This window comes from Vombatus ursinus, unplaced genomic scaffold, assembly GCF_900497805.2.
Source record: "Vombatus ursinus unplaced genomic scaffold, bare-nosed wombat genome assembly UNPS02005459.1, whole genome shotgun sequence".
NCBI lineage: Eukaryota > Metazoa > Chordata > Mammalia > Diprotodontia > Vombatidae > Vombatus > Vombatus ursinus.
This window is the reverse complement of record NW_020945237.1, coordinates 10,202,290-10,216,859: the sequence shown is the minus strand read 5'-3', so window position 1 is coordinate 10,216,859 and position 14,570 is coordinate 10,202,290. Positions and strand designations below refer to the sequence as shown.

The window sequence follows — 14,570 nt, the reverse complement described above, 5'->3', positions numbered from 1 at the left end:
TGGGGAACTCAGGCCCAGAATCTCCCCTAGCTTCCTCTGCTCTCCTTAATACTTTAAATGGACTCTAACAGCAACTCCCAATGGGCTTGCGAGAGAGGAAAGCAGTCAACTAACCTCCAGCACCATATTAGTGGGAATAGGCACCCATACCCACCCTTCACATTCCCACAGGACAGGAGCAACTCCCAACCTTTTGTGTCATAGAGATGGTGAATATAGTTAAGTGTGTGACTATAGGTAAGTCACTTAAATTCTTTGGACTTCTAGAAAATGAGAAGATCAAACCAGAAGATCAAACTCTATGGTTACATCCAGATGTAAAGCAATGATTCTGTAATCATCAGTATCCTAAAGACATTCTACACTCACACTGTGAGTCACACTATCAACTTTCCCATGGTTCATAGCGTGAATTCTTTTTTTTTTTTTTTTTGTGAGGCAATTCAGGTCAAGTGACTTGCCCAGAGTCACACAGCTATTAAATGTTAGGTGTCTGAGACCAGATTTGAACTTGGGTCCTCCTGACTCCAGAGTCAGTGCTCTATCTACTGCGCCACCTAGCTACTCCCATGAATTCTTTTAAGTCCAATATTTCTTTTGGATCTTGGGTTTATGGGTCAATGTTGATCTGTCTGTGTAACACTAACATAACCAAATGGTTCTTTCCATTACAGAAGACTTTCAAATTTGGTACCCCCAAGGCAAAGACTTTACTGGACCTATCAAAATACCTCAAAGTTAAAATAAAATGTCAGTCAGAGGTATACCTTCATCACTAGTAATGCAAGATTTTAGAGGATTTTTTGATAAACATCTCTCCAGGGAATACTTTGACAGAAATGAAATTAAATCCACCATTACAAATGAATTCTAGAGATAGAGAAATTACAGATAAATTTTCATATGTTGTAGAGATATGTGTTTTTCATATAGCTAACGTCAGAGTCAGCCTGAAGTAAATATCAAATCATTTTTTTAAATCATGGCATTTGAGATAAGTTCTTTTTAATAAGAGAGATGCCATTAAAAACCAAAGATAGAAAAGACAGAAATTGAGTATTACAACAAACAGATTATTAAATTTTCAAAGTATGCCCTATAAGTTGTAACATTGGTGTTAATTACCACATCATCTCTTAATAAATGTTTTGCAAAAATTAACAAAGCATTTTCAATGTGGTAGATAAAGGGATACCTAAGTCTTCTTGCAGTATGTCATACAGAAATGAGGGCAACTAAGTATAGAAGAGAAAAAATGGTGTGTGGCAATTTTAACTTTAAAGAAAGCTAGCCTATATTTGCTCAAGGAGACTTAGGATAAGAATGGATACTGAGAATCCATTTCTATAAGGGAAAATGCGTTTCTTCAATGTTTTAGTGAATCTGTGATCTCATCTTTATTTTACTCTCTCCAATGGTGTATTCACCACCCATCCAAGCTTTTACATTTTGTGGAATTCTTGTCCCTTTCTGCCCATGAATTCTCCATTGTATTAGTTGGATTCCTCTCAGGCTCTTGACATTGTGGAAGCTCCAATACTGTACGGGGGCTATCCATTGGTATTCCTGAAACTCAATAGGTGACCTGCCTACCTCCTTTTCTGGTCAAACATCTCTTTGATAATAACTTTAATAGGGCCACTTGAGCACAGTTCATTGTTGGTAATATGATGACCTCTATTTACACCCATAACTTATCTTTCCATTTCACTTTGGGTGATCTATTTCATTTCATTAGAGATTATGGCATTCCAAGATTCATAGCAACCCTAGCATTATTGGAAGAATACTGGTATTAAAAATATGGTTGGTTTGGCTTTTTAAGTGAGAGTCTAGGGATGAAAGACATCATGGAATGGTGAGAAGATTGTAAATCCCTCTTCCATTTAAACTCTACACTGGACATAATAGTGACTAACGTCTTTGATCCTTGTCTTATGGCTACCAAGAAAGGCTCTGTCTTATATCTCACAGAAAATCATCAGAGCAAGGTACCTCAGTTGTTATGTCTATCAAGTATTCTTTTATGAACTTAATAAAATCATATGATCTTTGTGATCTTAATGATAAATGTGTCCTGGTATATCTAACCAAAACAACCAATTTTTCTTTGTTCTTATTGCAGAGTTGACTGTATATATGTATATGTACATGTGTATGTGTATGTGTATGTGTATGTGTACACAGACTAGAAAAGGTAGATCTATGCAGTTTGACCCCAAGGGAATCTCTTCTAAACGATCCTAAACATATCACCCCACTGTCTCCATTATAATGCCTAGAATTCCCTCATTAAATCTGTCAGTTGGTCAATAAGCAATTATGTAATCATCAGCTGTTAAATGAATTAGCTATTATGCTAGATAAATTAGTTATATTTCATTTCCTACCAACTGCTCTGCTTGGTTTCAGCTCCATCATCACTTCCATCAATGATGTCAAACTCAAATAGAAACCATGGGCTTCAAATTGACTTAGAAAATGACAAATTAACATTTTCCATAGTGTGTTGTATTTTTATTTATTTTAGTTAACATTTCACAATTACATTTAAATCTGGTTCAGTATGGAGAGTTTTGAAGCAAGTTCAAAACATCTGATCTTCATCATGCCCCACTCAGAAGAAACTCATCACTAGATAAACTCACTACCAGAAAATTTATCATCATGGAGACTGCTTTAGCTTTGCCACTCATGTATCTCATCAGAACCCTCAATTGCTTCTTCCTCTCTGATTAGAGCACTGGAGGACACAGCAAAAAAAACTTCTCCCATTGCCTCCCTTCATACAGATTTTCAAATGCCAGCCATCTCTTCATTTGTCACTAGCTGCTTTTCTTGGTTTCAATTCCAACATTATCTTTATCATGCTTCTGCTCTGGGTATCCTCTGGCACTCCACCCCTTTATCAGCTGCCTTTGGTATATTATCCCCCCATTAGATTATAAACTCCTTGAGGGCAAGGACTGTATTTCTTTTTCTTATTTGTATCCCCAGCACTTAGCTCCATACCTGGCTCTAAAATAAATCAAAAAGGGACAGACAGAGAGGCATAACCATTCACGTGGATGGTCTGAGTACAAGTTCTACCTCTGACAAGTCCCACCTGCCTATATGACTCTGGGCAAGTCATTTAAACTCCCAGGGCTTTAGGCAACTCTCTAAGAAGACTGAAACTTGCCAAAAAGTTGCACATCTATATGGCTAGAATAATTTTCTTCATGTCCATTTCTCTCTTTTATTATGTTTCTTCTGACATGGGGGCATCCAATTACAAATTGGTCAAATCCTACAAATCAAAAGAAACAAAATAAAGGCCCTCTCTTTGTCCCTGAGTAGAAGGAAGGCTGGGGAAACATAAACATTTTACAATATGAGACAGAGTACAGAATTAACCAGCTGGCTCATCCAGGCAGCCAGCACAATACATTAAGATGACTATTCCAAGAACATTACAGAAATCAGGATTACCCCAAGTCAATCTAGCAGTCAAAATTTCCTTTCTTTTCTTTCTTTCTTTCTTTCTCATGAAAAAGTAGAAGAAAAAGTCTGTCAGTTCTATTGTTTTTTTATTGGAAGGTGAGGGTAATAACAACATCTGGGAAAATTTTGTAAACTCATCTACCTTTGGGACACGCAACCTAAACCAATAATTTGACTTACAATGAGAACAAAAGGCTATCTGAAGTTTAAGGAACAACATAAGGAGCACTAAGAATATTAATTTCTCATTAACCAAAGACCTTACAAGTTAAAACTTTATTTATTGCTCACTAAACAGGTTACTGTCGTTTACAAGCAGAAAGGGTAGCACAAGAGTTTAAGTAATTGACCTAGAACAAGGGAAGCAATTGTCTCCTGGGAAATATTACATGAATAAATATGACAATAATACCTTTTTTGCACAAGGTTCAGCCAAAAGATGCCTGGGTTTGCTCTCCCACGACAAATATGATAGCCGTGTTCTCTAACACTATTACTGAATCAGTTTATTGTTTTCAGTACAGATCAGCAAACAGTAAGGTAAGCCAATTATACTATTTCCCAAGGTATACACCAATTACTGGGTAATCTTTAAGGTATATTCTTCTGTCAGAGGAAATGTGAGTCCTTCTGAAGTAAATATTTCAAGGAGTATCCATTTCATTCACAACCAAATGTATCTGTAAATCTATGTCTGAGTTCATATTTAAACAATAAAATTATTAGTAAAAATGAGAATATAAAACAAGGAAAGGGTCATTATTCTTAGCCTCACCCCTATGCATGGTAAGTTCATCATCTCAGACAATAAGAACACCATTATTGCCATCCCCTAGGCTGGAAACTTCCATCTAATCTTTGAATTTTCCTTTTCTCTTATTCCCATATCTCATCAGTTGCTAAGTCATAATGCTATTACTTTCATAACATCTCTTATATCTTTCTCCTTTCTCTATTCCCACTGCCAGAATTCTGGTTCAGTTGAACACTGACTCTTGCCCAATCATTGCAGTAGGCTTCATTCAACAGCTATTAAGAAACAGCTAAATGAGCAACTTTAGCAAAGTTGCAGGATATAAAATAAACCCAAATAAATCATCAGCATTTCTATACATCACCAACAAAGTAAGAGATAGAAAGAGAAATTACACTTAAAAATAACTGTAAACTATATAAAATATTTGGGAGTTTACCAGCCAAGACAAACCCAGGAACTATATGAACACAATTATAAAACACTTTTCACACAAATAAAATCAGATCTAAACAACTGGAAAAATATTAATTACTCAAGGGTAGGCTGAGCCAATATAATAAAAATAACAATTCTATCTAAACTGATTTGCTTGTTCAGTACCATACCAATCAAACTACCTAAAAATTATTTTATAGAGCTAGGAAAAATAATAACAAAATTCATCTGGAAGAATAAAAGGTCAAGAATATCAAGGGAATTAATGAAAAAATGCAAAGGAAGGTGGCTTAGCCATACCAGATCTAAAACTATATTGTAAAGCAGCAATCATCAAAACTTTTTGGTGCTAGCTAAGAAATAGAGTGGTGGATCAGTGGAATACGTAAGGTACACAAGGCAGAGTAATAAATGACCATAGTAATCTAAAGTTTGATAAACCCAAAGACTCCAGCTTCTAAGATAAGAACTCACTATTTGACAAAAACTGCTGGGAAAACCAGAAAATAATATGGCAGAAACTAACCATAAACCAATATCTCACACAATATACCAAGATAAGGTCAACATGGATACATGATTTAGACATAAAGGTTGATACCATAAGCAGATTAGGAAAGCAAGGAATAGTTTACCTGTCAGATCTATGGAGAAGGGAAGAATTTATGACAAAATAAGAGATAGAAAACATTATGAAAAACAAAGTGGATAATTTTGATTGCATTAAATTAAAAAGGGTTTGCACAACAAAGCCAATGCAACCAAGATTAGAATGAAAGCAGAAAGCTGGGAAACAATTTTTATAGCCAATGTTTCTGATAAAGGCCTCATTTCTAAAATATATAGAGAACCGAATCAATACTCAATGCTCAATACAAGTCATTCCCCAATTGATAAATGGTCAAACAAAATGAACAAGCAGTTTTTAAATGAAGAAATCAAAGCTATCTATAGTCATATGAAAAAATGCTTTAAATTACTATTGATTAGAGAAATGCAAATCAAAACAACTCTGAGGTACCACCTCACACCTATCAGATTGGCTAATATGACAGAAAAGGAAAATGATAAGTGCTGGAGGAGATGTAGGAAAATTGGAACACTAATGCATTGTTGGTGGAGTTGTGAGTTGATCTAACCATTCTGGAGAACAATTTGGAACTATGCCCAAAGGGCTATAAAAATGTACATACTCTTTGATGCAGCAATACCACTAATAGGTCTGTATCCCAATGAGATCATACAAAAGGGAAAAGGACTCATACGTACAAAAATATTTATAGCAGATCTTTTTGTGGTGGCAAAGAATTCGAAATTGAGGGGATGTCCATCAATTGAGGAATGACTGAACAAGCTGTGGTATATGAATGTAATGGAATACTATTGTGCTATAAGAAATGATGAGCATGGGCAGCTACATGGCGCAGTGGATAGAGAGCCGGCCCTGGATTCAGGAGGACCTGAGTTCAAATCTGGTCTCAGACCATATACTTGATACTAGCTGTGTGACCCTGGGCAAGTCGCTTAACCCCAATTGCCTCACCAAAAAAAGAACAAAAAGGGAATGATGAGCAGGCAGACTTCAAAAAAACCCGGAAAGACTTGTATGGTCTGATGCTGAGTGAAGTGAGCAGAATCAGGAGAACATCATACACAGTAACAGCAACACTGTGCAGTGATCAACTATGATAGACGTAGCTCTTCTCCTCAATACAATGATTCAAGACAATTCCAAAAGACTCATGATGGAAAATGCTATCGATATCCAGAGAAAGAACTATTTAGTCTGAATGCAGATCAAAGCACATTATTTTCACTTTTGCTTTTTATTTCTCATGATTTTTCCCTTTCGTTCTGATTCTTCTTTCACAACATGACTAATGTGGAAATATATTTAATAAGATGTGGAAATATATTTAATAAGATTGTTCATGTATAACCTTCATATTGCTTAGGGAGAGGGAGGGAAGAGGAGGGAGAAAAATTTGGAACTCAAAATCTTATAAAAGTGAATGTTGAAAACTATCTTTACATGTAATTAGAAAAAAATAAAATACTCTTAAGTGGGAAAAAAAAAAGCTAAATGGGGAAGTGGAATGAGCTCTGGGCTTGAAGTCAGAAAGACCTGAGTTCAAATCCAGCCTCAGACATTTTCTAGCTGTGGGCTCTTGCCCAGTCACTTAACCTCTAGCTGACTCAGTTTCCCTGACTATAAAATGGGGATAACACACACACACACACACACACACACACACACACACACACACAGGGTTGTTTCAAGGATCAAATTAGATAATATTTGTAAAGCATTTAACATAGCACATAGTAGGTACTTAGTAAACTCTTCTTCCCCTTTCCCTTTCTTAGTTGCACTGCCCCCAAAATTCCTCCCCAGCCCCATCCCCAATCCAGCCTACAAACTGCTGCCTAATTAATTTCCACAAAGCACAGGTCATGGGTTAACGACATGAATTAAAGTGCTTATTCTGGCCAATAACTTAGCCAAGGGAGAAAATCTTGTCTGTTAAAATCTTTTATCTTCACCTGAAGAGTAATACTATCCATATATTTTACAAGTTTCATTCATTAAAATAATAAATATCAGTTTATTTTATTTGTCAAATTTAACAAACATTTATCTAACACTTACAGAACATGCAAGGCTGAACTCGAATATGAATGAAAATGTCCCTGCCCTCAGATAGATTAGACCGATGGTAGATTAGACTGATATGATACAACTTCAGTTTAGTGCTTTAGAGTCTAGTGGATTAGATCGATAGAAGGCATCTGTAGTGCTTTAGATAAAGTCCAAGCCACTGAGAATAACAGGCAAAATGTAGATCTTTCAGTTGCCAGGATAGAGTTCATCATAGTTCATATTACTTTCTTTTCACTCTCTATTCTGCCTACAAGATGCAACTGATACATTGACTGTGATATTCAGTGATTTGACATAAAGAAAATTGACTTTCACATGAAGTTTCAAATAAATTGTAATGGGTAAGGTTTATACCTGCCAAGTCCATCAAGCCATATAGTCTTCTGACTCAGCCCACCCACCTCCCATAGGGCTCCCCTGTAGCACCTACATTCTTCACCAGTCACACAATCCACCTCCCTATTAATCATGCCACTCTCAGGCTGTAGCCAGAAAAGAGGGTCCACTTGTGTACCTTAGGCTAAGCAGTTACCTACAACTGCTATTTATGTCTTGTGCTTATTTATGTCTTAAAAGCATTATGTACCATATTCTTAAAACTTCTATTGAAAAATGTTGTTGTTCTCACTTAGGCAGCAAATATACTAAAATTGGAACGATACAGAGATTAGCATGGCCCCTGTGCATGGATGACATGCAAATTCATGAAGCATTCCATATTTTTGAGGGAGGAAGATTACATCTTAACATCTTATAAAAGTTAATGTTGAAAACTAAAAATAAATAAAAGGTTTATTGGCTAAAAGGAAAAAAATGTCATAAAACACCTATTTCTGGGTAATCTGGTGAAAGGAGTAAATATCCATTAATGACAACATGGATCTATGTAAGTATCAAAATACAGAGTCCAGAAAGAAAAAAGTGAGAATCTTACTCACTTCTGTGTACCACATTTTAGGAAGGGAATCAATAGGTAAAGACATCCAAAATCATTCTATGAAGATCAGCTAAAGAAATTGGAGTTGTAAAGCCTGAGAAAAGAAAATTCATGAGGAACATGATAGCTGACTTCAAATACTTGAAGGGTTCTCACATAGAAGAGAGATTATACTTATCCTGCTTTGGCCCCAAAGGTGATAAATGGATAGAATTTATGAAGAGACAAATTTCAGTTCCACATAAATAAAAATTCCTGAAAATTGGAAAGATCCACAAAAATGGAATGGTCTCCCTCATAAGATAGTACGGTCTCATCACTAAAGGTCTTCAAAAGGACAACTCATATGGGTTGCTGCAGAAAGGATTCAGACTTCAGGCAGAAAGTATCTTTGAGGTACTTTTCCAACTCAAAGATTCTATTTGTAAAGTACACTATCCCTTTAAAATACACAGCAGATTAGTGGGAGGGGGGAGAAAAGAACAAAAAAAGTATTTTGTGTAAAGGAAAATATTTGAATTAATTATGAAAGAATGTAAGCTATTGCTACTATTATAGATGAAAATATTAATACTTAGTAGTAAAAAAACTTTCAATATACACTGATAAAGTATGTTTAAAACAAGCTTTCAGATAAGGTTTAGACAGTTTTGCAGAGAAAATTATCTGCAGTATAAAATATAAAGACAAATCTCTTTGTCAATAAAATAGAATGATATTTTTCTTGTGTGGAAAAAACTTTATGTTACAAGCAGAGAAAGATATTTTATTTAAAAAAAAAAAAACCTGGAGAATGAATGTAAAGTTTCAAGGGGACCAGAGATGGACCATGTTGTCAAAGACTTCAGACCTGCAGAGCATTATGGGTTATGAGCTAATTTGCATCCACATATTTTATGACTAAAGAGGATAAACTATAAAAAATAAACCATCACATAAACATTTTATAAGGAAATATTGGGGACTTGTGACTTTTTAGGTTATAGAGTTAGGAAGCACTCATTTAAATTATTAAAGATAATAGTAACCAAGACAGGAATTAGGTACAGGAACTTATATAGGAACACAAGGAGGAGGAGGAGGAGGGTTCTCCCTCTCCTGTTTTTTTAGTATTTATGCATTTGCTTTAATAAAGTAAATAGTTGCATTTTAAAACTAATAGTATAATCATTCAATGGCACAATGTATACAGGGAAGGATACAAGATCAAATTTGGTGTCCAATGCTTACTTGTGTATCTGGGTGGGTCACTTAACCTCTCTCAGCCTCAGTTTCCTCAGCTGTAAAATGGGGATAATGACAGCACCCATATCCCAGGGTTGTTGTGAGACTCAAATGAAATAATATTTATAAAGCACTTGCACAGTACCTAACATATAGTAGGTGCTTAACAAATGAGATGAGATAGACAGATAGATAGATAGATAGGTAGATAGATAGATAGATAGATAGATAGATAGATAGATAGATAGATAGATAGATAGATAGATAGATAGACAGACAGGCAGACAGATGAATGGATCTAGGGGTGGGGAACCTGTGGCCTTGAGGTCACTTGTGGCCCTCTATATCCTCAAGTGCAGCCCTTTGACTGAATCCAAATTTCACAGAACAAGTGTTTCAGAACAAGGATTCAAGGCCACGGGTTCCCCAGCCCTGGATCCAATGGATTTGATGTGGGTGGCTCTCACTATCACCATATCAAATCACAGGACTCTTTGCTACATCACAATCTGTTACATTTTTGCTATGCATTTTGCTATGGGTGTTGGCTAGATCTCACTTTAACACTTTACTGTGTTACAGATGACTCCATCTGATAGCGATCAAAGTTAGGTGTGGGGATGAAGAGAAGAGTAATATCCAAACAGGGGATAATATATATACTTTGAACTTACCTATATGTTACGTCGTATCTCTTCAATAAAGTATAAACTCCTTGAGGGTAGGGACAGTTTCTTTTTTTCTTCCCAGAGCTGAGGACCATAGGAACATAGTAGGCATGGAGATTCTCTTGTGCCATGACAAAGGAAAAAGAGCTGTGAAAAACCACAACAGCAACTATGTATGATTGCAAGAAGAACTGCAGTGGGCCAAACCTCCCAAGAAACTCTCCAGCTCATGGAACATGACTGACAAGGAGAAGTTAAAGCAGGGCTAGAGAAAGAAAATCAGGTCATGGTGATTAAAAGTCTCTGTTCCAGCTAAAGGAAGATTCTACCAAAGAGGCACATGGTATGAGAAGGATATAAGAATATTGTTCTTTAAGCTCCTCAATATATGGCTGACGGGAATATTTCTAAGCCCACTGAAGTAGAGAACACCCACTGAAATGAAATATTCAACAGGGCCTAGAATCCAGCCAAGTATTTTGCATCAAGTTTTACTGGTCAGGGAAAAATATGCCCGACAAAGTGCTTACATGGTAGAATTGCAGTAGAAAGAGAAACTGCTGAATTTGCTCTCCACTGAGAAAAGCTACATTTATAACACTATGGAGTTTAGAGGATTTACAAATCTACAATTTCCTAGAGTACTTACTGCTATATTAATAAAAACATGAGTAAAAATTATTAGCAAGAAACATGAGTGAAATTATTAGAAAAAAATACTCACCTTATTTTTTAAAAAAAGGATGTACAAGGATGACATTGCCAGTGGGAATGCCCCCAGATTCTTATGTAGTCTAGGAAAATGAATTTATGAAATACAACTGAAATACATAGGGAAGAGTGTGGTATCCTTTGCTCCTGCTCTGTGGTTCTTTGCCTTGTTGTTTACCGTCTCTACTCATTGCCTCATCCGCAGTTGTTGACAAAATTTCCCATTTTTTTTTCACGCATATACACACTTATACACAAAATGAGCATGGTCTACAACTAATACAGAAAACAGAGGAAAGTAGGGTGAGGCAAGAGATTTTTTCAATATAGATCACCAAAAACAATTGTCTGGTACAGAAAAGTTCCACACCTACACACCCAGGAGATTAGTACCTAACAGCAGCTGTGACACCAGCAGAGTACTGTACTGTAACAATTTAAAAAGCTCCAAGAGACATGGTTTCTGGGTAATTTAATCAATTTATTAATAAATCCAGCACAATGATTAATAATATGATGGTCTCTTGGCTGTCTCTCTTAGACCAAAGACAATCATGGCAGCAGGCTCATAGTTTATATACCCTGGGCTCACAGTTTATATACTCTTTAAAAAAGTAGGTGTTTCCCAGGGAGGGAATCAACCCTGGTTGATTAATAATTAATAAGAGTTAATATTACGAAGAGGGGCTGCACCTGAACTTTGATTAAGTCATTCACTTCTTAAGAACCCCAGCCTTGGGCAACCTATTCAAAGAATTTATACCCCACTCAAGCCTGAGTAGAACACAATAACTACCCTCCCTGAGTGGGGTCTGAACAAGAAAGTCCAATCTCATTATCAGCAAGGTCCTTCAAAAGACTGAACTTTTAAAATCAGGACTTTTGAAAAAGGAAGTGGGTGCTGGTTCTCCCCCAATCATTGGTTATTAATAATCATTTCTCTCATTCCTACATACAGTGTTGAGCAGGCAGAGCAGAATTCCTTTCTCTGAAAGACATTGGTGATTCAACCAAAATGCAATGGCAGCCCTATAGCATCAGAGGCACAAGTTGTCCCTCTGGCCATATATATTCTCTACCTGTAGGCATTTCCTAGAGTGTACTCTGATCACACACGTTTCCCACATTTATGGTACCACATACACATTCCTGTCATGCCCATTTTTCCCCCTGGTGATATACTTGTGGAAGAGAATACCCCTGTTATTGAGGGGAGAAAAAAAATGTCCTATTCATACTTGTCTTATTCTGCTACTTCATTGAATGCCTTTGCTTTCAGCTAATTTTATCCTCTAATAAAAGTTAAACATATTTGGTTTATACTCATGAGCATATTTGCTCATGAGCGAAGTTTGTTAAGTGGATATAGTACCTACAGGGTGTCCTGAACCTCATATAACCAGGCTATAGGGAATCCCACTGCAACAGTGGTTGCCCCACCCCTATTCAGTCCTACATATGAAATAAAAGAGCTGAAAAAAGGGGAAAGAGAAGGAAAAGGAAGGAGAATTAAGAAAAACAACATTGGTATACTTCAGAGTCAGAATTTATCAGATTATCTCTAAATTTTTCTTTGGAGTCTCAAAAAAATTCATATGAAAAAATGATTGCTTTCAAATTGTTCGATTGAGAAACTTACTAACATCTTCCCAACATTTCAAAATTTGGCACAGGCATACTCTCACATTAACTATTTTCTTTGGTGTCCATATTTTATTCTACATCATCTCTTCGGGGAATAAAGTTTATCTCATTTCAGTGACCTGCCCATTCTCTGAAAGCAATCAAATGAAAAAGGAAAAGAGCTATGTCAGTTACATAAATATATGTATAGCAGCAAATATCTGTCAAATCAGACAAAGCAGCTGAAGAGATTAAAGTCATTGGCACAAAACTACTTCAACTGTGGCCTAGACACTGAAAGCCAAGTCTATTATGAGCATAGCCACCAAAAGCAACCCAAGGAAATATATTCCTAAATTATGTTGACTATGGAGTTTTCAAACAGCATATGCATTTGGCAGCAAAGAAGGCCAAGATAGGAGTTAGAAAACCTGGATTCAAATTCTTATTCAGATTCATACTAGTTGTATGACCCTGGCCAAGTCACTAAGATTTCAGTGGCCCCAGGCAATTCCCTACCAATTACCAGTCTACGTTAAGAGAGGGAGTTTCCACACTGGGACTATTCTAGACTGTTGAAATCTCCAGTCCAGACCCCTTCTCTATTTAAAAAGAAATGGATCTTTCAATATTAGGCCAATAAGTTGTATTTGATGTGTACTAATTACCGTAAACTTTAAAATAAGATATTAGTATTAAAAACAACACATAGAGAAGCCATGATGGAATAATAGAAAGAAGGAGTACAGTGATCTCCCTCCACTCCCTTTCCCCCCCAACCCCAAATAAAAAGCTTTCTCCAAACAGATCTAGAAAATGCATCAGACTAAATCCTGATGAGAATTAGGCACAGTGAGTCATTTGTTTAGGCCAAAAGGGCATAGGGAGACAGGCAGAGAGGTCTGCTGACACTGACGTTTGTCCAGGAATGCCCCCTCCCACTCCTAGCATTCCAGCATCCAGGGAGAAGCTGAGAACTAGAGCAAGAAGAGGTCCCAAACCCACACCAGCACACCTATATAGAACACCTAGGGTTCCAGCTAGCAAACTTGCTGCCCACTACCTAGTTCAGGGTCACAGATTCAGGGCAAACTAAGGAGACTAAAAGGGAAAGGGCAGAAGCGAGGGGGCGGGGGATGAGGAATTAGAGGCAGGACAGACTAAGGGAGGGATTAGTCCTAAACAAAACAAAGAATGTGCAAAAATATTTATAGCTCCTTTTGAAGTGACCAAGAATGGAAATCTGAGGGTATATGCTGAAATTGGGAAATGGATGACCAAAATATAGTACAGAAATGTGAAGGAATAATATTGTGTTGAAAGAAATGATGAAGGAGGTCATTTCAGAGAAACCTGGGAAGACTTGTATGAAGTGATATAAAGTGAACCAAACCAAGAAGATAATTTACAGGATGACTACAATATGGTAAAGATTTTTTAAAAACTGGAAAGACAGAGGATCTGTTATTAAGATAATGACCAACCATAATTCCTTCTAATAAAGAGGTGAAGGACTCATAGTGCAGAATGAGATAAAAAAAATTTTTGTCCAATTTTCATGACCAATACAGAAATTGACTTTGCTTGACTATATACATTTGTTTTCAATTAAATTGGAGAAGGTACTGACATAGGTAGGGAGAAGGCAGATTTTTGCTGATTAAAAAAAAAACTTTTAAACATAAACGTTGTTCACAGAAATGAAAAATTATAGATGCCCAGGTATTAGCCTAAGTCCAAATCCACTTGCATTCACTGAAATATTTGAAGCATTTTATCAACTGTCACTTTACTTTTTTGCATTTGTGTTTTTCCTCTTTTTTTCCCTTCCACCAATTCTCATTGAGCTTTCACACTTTTGTTTTCTAGGTCTTATTTTTAGAAACCTTAACCTTGCTGGTGAAAATAATTCCAGTTATCCTGAGACCTCGCACATTTAACCACAAAGCTAAAATTTCTCTTCAGCATTCAGAAAAAAAGCTGAGGGCCCACTTCTGTATTTACTTCCTCTCTTTAATGACAGAAAAGTTTCCAGAAAAATGTCTCTCATGTAGCCTTCAGCCTTCTTCC

The 14,570-nt window shown here is 36.4% G+C and overlaps 1 non-coding gene across 1 annotated transcript; it reads left to right on the top strand.

Moving 5' to 3' along the window:
* The first annotated feature begins 7,955 nt into the window (after positions 1-7,955).
* Positions 7,956-8,061, top strand: LOC114032622. The gene has a single exon (XR_003567857.1). It is a non-coding gene; the product is annotated as a U6 spliceosomal RNA (small nuclear RNA).
* The last annotated feature ends 6,509 nt before the right edge of the window (positions 8,062-14,570 follow it).